Source organism: Fukomys damarensis, unplaced genomic scaffold (genome assembly GCF_012274545.1).
Source record: "Fukomys damarensis isolate Sample0158 unplaced genomic scaffold, DMR_v1.0_HiC HiC_scaffold_10, whole genome shotgun sequence".
In the NCBI taxonomy this organism is placed as follows: domain Eukaryota; kingdom Metazoa; phylum Chordata; class Mammalia; order Rodentia; family Bathyergidae; genus Fukomys; species Fukomys damarensis.
The window spans coordinates 15,057,862-15,066,724 of NW_022900922.1; positions in this window are offsets into that span (position 1 = coordinate 15,057,862).

The window sequence follows — 8,863 nt, forward strand, 5'->3', positions numbered from 1 at the left end:
AAAGATGAAAATAAAGTGTTTGTAGATGGGGAGGGGAGGAGGGGGTGAAGGGAGGGCAGAGGTAAGGGGAAAAAATGAGAATCAAGACTTGTCATGTAGAGGTACAAGATCCCAACAATGAATGTAACTGTACTGTATCCCTAAAATGTACCAATAAACTCAATTAAAGCTGAAAAAAAAAAAAAGGACAAGCAGGAGGGCACAGAGGATGGAGCGTGGGCAGGCACCACTGTGTCTCTCTCTTCTCCCAGCTGTCTTTGCACCAGGCAACATTTCCATGAAATGCTAATAAAATAATGAGCCCAGATATTTGCTGAGGATCTCCTAGATGACACTGTTTGTCATTTTTTTATTTATGCACCAGTGAAAAGTTTCTGTGACTCTTTAATCAGATTAGCTATAGAATTAGCCATCTTTCTCTCCACTTCCATCTGTCTCTCCTTATTAACCTAGTCTTTAACTCTTTCCCTGGAGAGATTCATCGAGTGCATTTTTCTTCCTCTTCAAGACAGGGGCTATGTGACACAAGATGGCAGGCATTCTACAAGACAGAAGAACAACCCATATTGTCTTTTGCCCTAGTAGGATGTGAAAAGCTCAGAGGGTATAGGTAACAACAAGCTTAACCTGAATGAGTGGAACCTGTGCTTTGGGCACCAAACAGTAAGCAAGTTCCTGGTCCGCACTGCTGTGCATGACCTGAGATTGTGTATGGACGACTCCTTTCCTCTCTGAGGACCATGAAGCCCAGGAAGTAATAAGATAATCCTGGCCTGGCCATAAGTGGAAGCAGGAACATTGCAGCTTGAAGTGTTGGATAGTGTCACTGGCAAAGCAGACCTGGGATGAGACCAGGACGGGTTGCTCAAAGAGGGGATGATGTGAAGGAACAAGGGGGATGTTAGAGAAATGATTCCCAAGTCACCAAAGAGGGTCTGAAAAACAGGAGAAGTGTTGCATTGGTGCTGTTAATAACTGTTCTGTTGCTAAGACAAAATATTTAATACACACAACTTAAAGGAGGGGAGGTTTATTTTGGCTCAGTGTCCAGTGGGTTCAGTCGAAGTTTGGCTGGCTCCAAGGCAGAAACAGCATGGGAGAGGGGCATGGCAAAGGAGAGCTGCTGATCACCTCACAGTGGCCAGGAAGGAAGGAAGGAGAAGTGGGGGAGAGGAAGGGAGAGGAGAGAGAATATACCTTCCAGGTCATATCCCCAGTGACCCACCTCACCTCCTAGGAGCACAGTTAGTCACTGAACTCATCCATGGGTGAATTCACTGGTGAGTACAGGAGCCCCACGATCAAATCCCCTTCCAAACACATGAGACTTTGAGGGGACATTTCAGAGCCAAACTGTAACACTGGTGTCCTACTGCTGCCATAACAAATCACTACAAATTCAGTGGGCTGGAACATCACCAGTGTTGGATAGTTCTGGAGGTCAGAGACTACAGGGGGTCTCACTGAGCTGAACACAATTCCCCCTGCTCCAGGGGAGAATTCCTGTCCTCAATTCTTCCGTCCTATAAGAGCTGCTTGAATCCCTTTGCCTCCCTCACCATCTTCACACCAACAGCTTAGCACCTTCAAATCACTCTCTGACTTGGACTGCTGCCTCCCTCCTTCTCTGGACAAACAGCACCCTGTAGTCACACTGGACAATCCCAGAAGTCTCCCCATTGCAAGAGGCTTCACTGAGTCATATCTGCAGGCACCACTGGGCATTCGCTGTGACACATCCTCAGGTCCTGGGCCTGAGGGCGTGGACTCTCTGGGACACGCCTCCTGCAACGATCATTAGACAAGGATAGAAAGATGAAAGTTTAAACTCTGGTCACAGGCGCAATGAAGTCAGAAGACTAAAATGTAAGCATTTTGGGGTCATCAAAATAATAATGAGCAATGGAGTCAGAGAAATCTAGGTTCAAACCTAGGTTTTCTATTTATGAAATAGGCAGCTTTGGTAAGTTACTTACTATCTCTGGGCCTCAGTGTCTTTGTTTTAAGAATGAGGATAAGAATAGTAGCCTTCTACTTAGGCTTTGCTGATGGTAATGGATATATATATAATATAAATTAATACATTAAACATGTTATATTAAATTATATAAATGTAAATAATTAGCACATGGCCTGATACACATTATGAAGGAGCAATAAATTGTCCCGAAACCTAAACTTAAGGACACTAAGGCAAACAAAATTAAGTAGCTTGGCCATATCTGTTCAACTTAGTATCTACAATGCTATTACTGGCTAACCCCTAGGACCAAGGTCAGTATTGGGGTCTAACTTAGGGAGAGAGCTACGGATTTAACAGAAAAATGAGCTTCTACTTCACAGTGCTGAATACCATGGACATAAAGCCCCATGGAACCGCAGATGTGTCTGGGAAGACCAGAGAAATACATGAAATATAAACACATCTGTCACATAAAGAAGTATTGCATTGATGTGCTAAATGAATGGTAATAGGTCAAGTGTAAATGATATAAGTCATCAAACCTGACTCATAAAAAAAGGCTTCCTGAGCTGGGCATGGTGGCACATGACTATAATCCCCAAACTCTGGGAGGCTGAGGAAGGAAGATCAGAATCACAAGTTTCAGCCCATCCTGGGCAATTTAGCAAGACCCTGATTCAAATAAAATAAAATAAATAAAGGACTAGGGATAATAGCTCAGTGTAAAAACCCCTGGGTTCAATCCCCAATATGGTGGGGGGTGGGGACAGAGAGAGGCTTCCTGGAGGGGATGGGGTTTTGCAGAAATGATTAGCTCTCCAGCCAGGAGTGCGAAGAGGATACAACCCAGGCAGGGAGTCAGCGGTGCTCACTGCCCCGCTGCAGGGCCATGTAGGCAATAGCACAGTTCACACGAGCGTCAGAGACTTCAGAGGCAGCTGCAACAAGGAGCTACAGGAGACTGCACTTGTCCACACGAGGTGATGCAGGAATCAGAAAGGAGGCTGGGCCAGTCCCTGACACGCATTACAGCTGTGTTAGTGTAACACATCTGCTTTCCCTCGGCAGTGCTGTCAGTGTTTGCTTCAAATATGGAGAGATCTGGTGTTCGGTGCACATATGTTTGTGATTATTATATCTCCCCAGAAAATTGAGCCCTTTATTAATATAAAATGTCCTTGTTACTTCTAACAATCTTTGATTTAAACTCTATTCTTTCTGATATTCATATACATGCCCCTTACTATTTGCATAGAAAATCTTGTTCCACCCTTCACTTTCGATGTACACGTATCGTCACACGTAAAGTAAATCCCTTGTGCACAGCATTTTGTGGGATCATGTTGCATTCTAACAAGCTCTGCTTTTGACTGGAGAGTCTAAGCCATTCTCATCTTAAATAATGATGGAAACAGAAGCAATCGCTTCTATTTGCTATGCTTTCTTTTATATCTAGAGTTATTTTTCCTCTTCTTTCCTCCGTACTGTTTTCCTTCGTACTTAGGTGACTTTTTATAATGGCACACTTTCATTCCTCTATTTTGTGCATATTCTGTAGTTTTGTCTGTGTGTGTGTCTTCATGAGCACGTGTGGGTGCATTTCATATGCTTTCCTAGAGTCACAATATTCTATATTGAAGTGATAGCAATGTAAACATACTACTTAACCATACAAAAACCCTGCTTGTATGTAGTTCCATCGTCCCATTTATGCTGATATCATAGATTATGCCTTTCTATATTGCATACCCATTAGCGTAGATTTATATATAATTATTTTTATGCATTTGCCTTTTAAATCCTATAGGACCTACTGTTTCGAATGTGCCTTTTGTCTCCTTTGGGCTTTCGCACAGCCTTTGAACACCTCTGACTGGTTTCCAGGCTCCGTAAAGCTACTTTGGCCAGTCTCTGGTGGTTGTTTCCTTTCGTTTTGTTTGTCAGAGTTCCCATGGAGAGCCAGGGCCTGCAGCTTCCTGCTTTCGGCTCTGCAAGGATTGGTCCTCTTGAGAAGCACCTCCGCACTCAGCCTGGGAGAATAGCCCCAGAACCTCGGCCGGCAGGACGAATTCAGATGAACACCCTCCAGCAGCAGGATTTATGTTGCTGCTCCTTTTGTCTCTGTCGATCTAGTTTCTCCTACTGAAGTGGAACTTCTGAATGCTTTAGTTCCATTTAACACGTTTGGGTTTTGTTTTTTGTTTGTTTGTTTTTTTGGTACTGGGGATTGAGCTCGGGTCCTTGCTCTTGCAAGGCAGGCCACCAAACTGCTGAGCTAAATCCCCGGCCCCTGACTTGTTTGGGTTTTGCTTTATTTTTTTTATTTGGAGTAGAAGAAATTTCTCTTTTCATCATGTTGAACCTTCGTCACATTGTTTCCTAATGAACATCAAGTCCTAAGCTTGCACTGCTCTTCTCTATAATTTGATAACTAGCTTAATGTTCCCTTTTACTTATTTTTATTCTTTGTAATATTTTACACTTTTTCATTTCATCATTATGCTTTTTTCCAGTTTACATGTATCTTATAAGCATTTCATCTTTTTCCTAAACTGTACTTTAATTTTCACTTACTGTGTTGTTATTACCACATCTTACCACATTGAATAATGTGTATGTCATTCTCTTAAATCTGCTCCTGAGTTACCGTCATTTTTCCTTACTTTGTTTTTTAAATGTATTACTCTTAGTTCTCACTTTTAATCTTGAAATCTGTACATCACCTCTGCAACACTTTATATTTTACATTCAGGTTTTCACTACGTTCTAAGTTCTCAGTCTGGATTGTGAATAAGGTTGGCATTGTGAGACAGGGTAACTTAGGTTCAAATAACATCTCTGCCCTCAACTGGCTATGTGACCTCAGGCCAGCTACCTACTTCCCATGGCTCCAATTTCACATCTACAAGATGAGGATCACAGAACTTCATACCTCATGGAATTAAAGGTCCTCAGAAGAGTCCCTGCTCCGTGGACACCAAGGCAAAGACTGTCAGCTGTCTACCAGCCTGGCCACTTCTCTCCTAGACACACAATGGGACTACATTTCCCAGCTTCCCTTGCAGTCACTGGTGGACCTATGACCAGCCCTAGCTCTTGGTCGATGAGGTTGTGGACAGAAGTGATGTTGCTGACAGGGGAATGGAGAAAAAATAAGAACCAAGATACATCACATAAAGGTACAAGATCCCAATGATGAATGTAACTGTACTGTATACCTAAAAAGTAACAATAAACTTAATGAAAAAAAAAAACAAAAAACAAAAGAAGAAGGATTCAGTGTCCAATAAGCAGAAGTGATGTTGCCATGTCCAGGCTTGGCCTATAAAAACGCCCTTTATAGTCATCTATTCTCTTTACTCTCCTGTCTACAGGTGAGATGTGATGGGTGCTCTGGAGACTTTGCAGGCCATGTTCTGATTCTCTGGTCAGCTTGAACCCCTGGGTGACTATATAGACAGGACCCCCTACCCCATCACCACCAGCCCTGCCTCCAGATGTAATTTATGTCAGCAAAAAGCAAGCTTTGAAAGTGTGATGCCTCTGATGTTTCGAGTTTTCGTACTACCGCAGCAGGTGTTAGCTGATACAGTTGGTGGTGACTTGCAGTGGGGCACTACCCAAATTAAGGCATGTGTATACTCACAGGGCCGTGGGCAGCAAGGACACCCACGTCTGATGCTGGAAAGATGGAGACCCAGGTCAATAGTGGAAAGTATTTGATAAAGCCATCCCCTATAGCACCTAAAAAGATAGACCTGGGACCACCAAGTTCAGCTCTGGGGGTTAAAGTCAGAAAGTAGAACACTGGTAATAGAATAAAAGAAATAGTAAAGACAGTACTAAAGTAATATGAGAGAGAGATGCTCAGTCAAGAACCTATTGGTTTGCAAGTATACATGAGAATCCAGAAATCTGTGTAAAGGTTTGGAAATTTTATTTATATTACTTCTTTGCTTGTTTGCAGTACTGGCAATTAAATCCAGGGCCTCATGCATGCTAAGCAAGCACTCTACCACTGAGCTACCACCTTGGCTCCTAGAAAAACTGATTGCTTCTAAATCCCGAATACAAGATTTAAAGAGTTTTGAGTGGCAAAAGCCCAAAGTGGTGGATCTGTGTCAAAGAACTGACTGCAAGTCTTGTTTTCGCATCAAAGCATCGGGGCCTGAAGGTAGCCACTATCACCCTGGAAAGCAAGGGCTGGGGTGAGAAAGCAGTACAATAAATCAAGTTTGATAATAATGTCTTTAGCTCTTGGCAGAAAGATCTCAAAAGAAAACAAAACAATTAATGAGGCCAGACACAGAAAAATACCACATGGTCTCATTTATATGTGGAAGCTAAAAGAGTCAACTCAGAAGTAGAGAGTAGAACGGTGGGAACCAGGCACTGGGTCATCTGAGGAAGGGAAGAAACTGGTAAAGAATAAAGTTTCAGTTGGACAGAGGAGTAAGTTTCTGAAATCTACTACACAGCATGTGTCCATAGCTCATAATAATATTGTCAGGCCTGACCTAAGGACAAAGCAAACAGGCTGCTTTCAGCAAACACCAGCAGCTTCTCAGTAAATAGGACAAATGGATTCAAAACAAATTATACAATCCCCCTGGTGCTGAAACATCCAGGTATTGTCTATGCATCTGCACTGTCTGTCCTTGGACTCAATCATGAATATTTCACCCTAGATTCCTTAGCCCCTTCAATACCTCTATGAGCCTAATTCCTTTCCCCATTAATTATATCTCTCTCCCATCATCAGCCCAGCCACACACAGAGGTGATAAACTCGGCTTTTCCCAGCTGCTGCTAGAATCTCCCTGATTTTAGTCTCTGTTCACTGGAACAAACTTTTCTTTTTCACAACAAAAAAGCCTATTAGATGAGTGGATTCATGCACTGTCTATAGCAAATATAACATATATATTCCAAAATTGCAAAGAGAATTTCTCACCAAAAGAAGTATGTGGCTCACAAGTACAAGGCCCTGAGTTTGATCCCCAGGTACCAAAAAAAAAAAAAAAAACTGAACAAAAGTATGTGAAATGATAGATAGGTTAATCAGCCTGAGTTAATCATTTCATAGTGAATACAAGTATCAAAGCATCACATTTATTTCCTAAAGATATATGATTAATATCTGTCAAGAAATATTTTTAGAGCCAGGCGTGGTGGCACACACTTGTAATCCCAGCACTCAGGAGGCTGAGGCAGGAGGATCGCTGTGAGTTTGAGACCAGCCTGAGCTACATAGTGAGTTCCAGGTCAGTCTCAACTACATAGTGAGACCCTGTCTCAAAAAAACAAAAAAAATATATTATTAAAGAACAGAAGACTACTGGATTTTTAAAATGAATGGCCAGAAAAACCGTGACGCTGGGGTTTATTTTTTAAAAAGCATCTTTCTATTCGAGGCTTACAACATGCTCAGGGCACCAGAGGGTCACAAGAGCCATACACTCTTCTAAGGACGGCAAGCCACGGATCACATTAGGGAAAGTGAAGGGACCAAGCTGGGTCAGGGCAAGCAGCCAAGCGCCCTCTCCTGGAGGCTGTCGGCAGCACTAAACGTATCCTTCCCGTCATGGGTGGGCAGCTGCCAGCACAGTTGTACAATGTCCCAACAATGCCACTCTGGGGCGATGAGCTACAGAAAGGTGTCCCCTTGGAGAAGAGGGCGGGCTCCAAGAGGATGAGTTGCACACTCAGCGCCAGGCCCCATCACCCCCACCTTAATACACCACTGTTTTGGTTTGTTTGTTTGTTTGTTTTTCCAGTACCAGGGGCCAAACTCGGGACCTTGCGCTTACAAGGCAGGCGCAGCACCCCGAGCTAAATCCCTGGCGCCAGACACCATTGTTTGTTAAGGCTTTACCATGACGTAAGCACGCCACCGTACTGCCTTCAGACCAAGAATAAACGGCCCATTCCCACTCCTGTAGCTAATGAGTGGCTGAAGAGCCGGTAGAGATTTGAAGCCTGCTAATGGCCCCTCAACAATAACTGATGATGGTGCGTCTGACTGGGCACTTGAAGTTGCATCCCTGTGTCCAGTCACTTTTCCCAAAAGCCAAAGCCTTCATTCTCCCCATCGTCCCATCCCGTGAATAGTAAGTGTAGCCTCAGTCTGATCAGTCTCAGTCCCCGCAAATGGAGCTGTTCCATTTCTTTAAGTCTTGTATCACTTGCTGCCCCAGGTGAAGGAGTCCTAAACCTCAAATCTAAAGAACAGTGGTGGGGGGTGAAGGGAGGGCAGGGGAATGGGGAAAAAAGTAAGAACCAAGATACATCATGTAAAGGTACAAGATCCCAAGGATCAATGTAACTGTACTGTATACCTAAAATGTACCAATAAACTCAATGAAGAAAAAAAAAAGAACAGTGAGACCAAACAGCCAGATCTAAGGCTAGGGTTTCCTGGGAGTTTCTGCTGTGCAAACAAGAGATTCATTGACACTCCCCTGAGGGTTCCAGAGAACACACTGGCATTTTCCCTACACTGAGAGGGCCTTGACTCTCTCAGCTGCAGCAGACAATGCTGAAGGAACCCACAGGATGGGCCAACTGGCCTGCCAATTCCCCAGGGACATGGAAATGGAAATAGCTGAGGAGCAACAGCTCCAAAAATGTCCTGGGAGCCGGAGCCTTTAGCAATGGTTTTATTAAATAACTATGAACTGTGACAATTTCATCCCTGGACCCAAACACCTAAGAAGCCAAGGGGAAAGGAAACTGCCTCCAGAGAGTAAGGCAGGCAGCCAACAGCAGACAAGCTGCTGAGCTGGTCTTCAGGGTTAGGATGCCCTCTTTGGGTGTGAAATTGTACCAGCAAGACCGGTGGATTTCCCCAACAGGAGAGATCAGCTACCAGATGGATTCAGAGAAACCAAAACCCAAATCT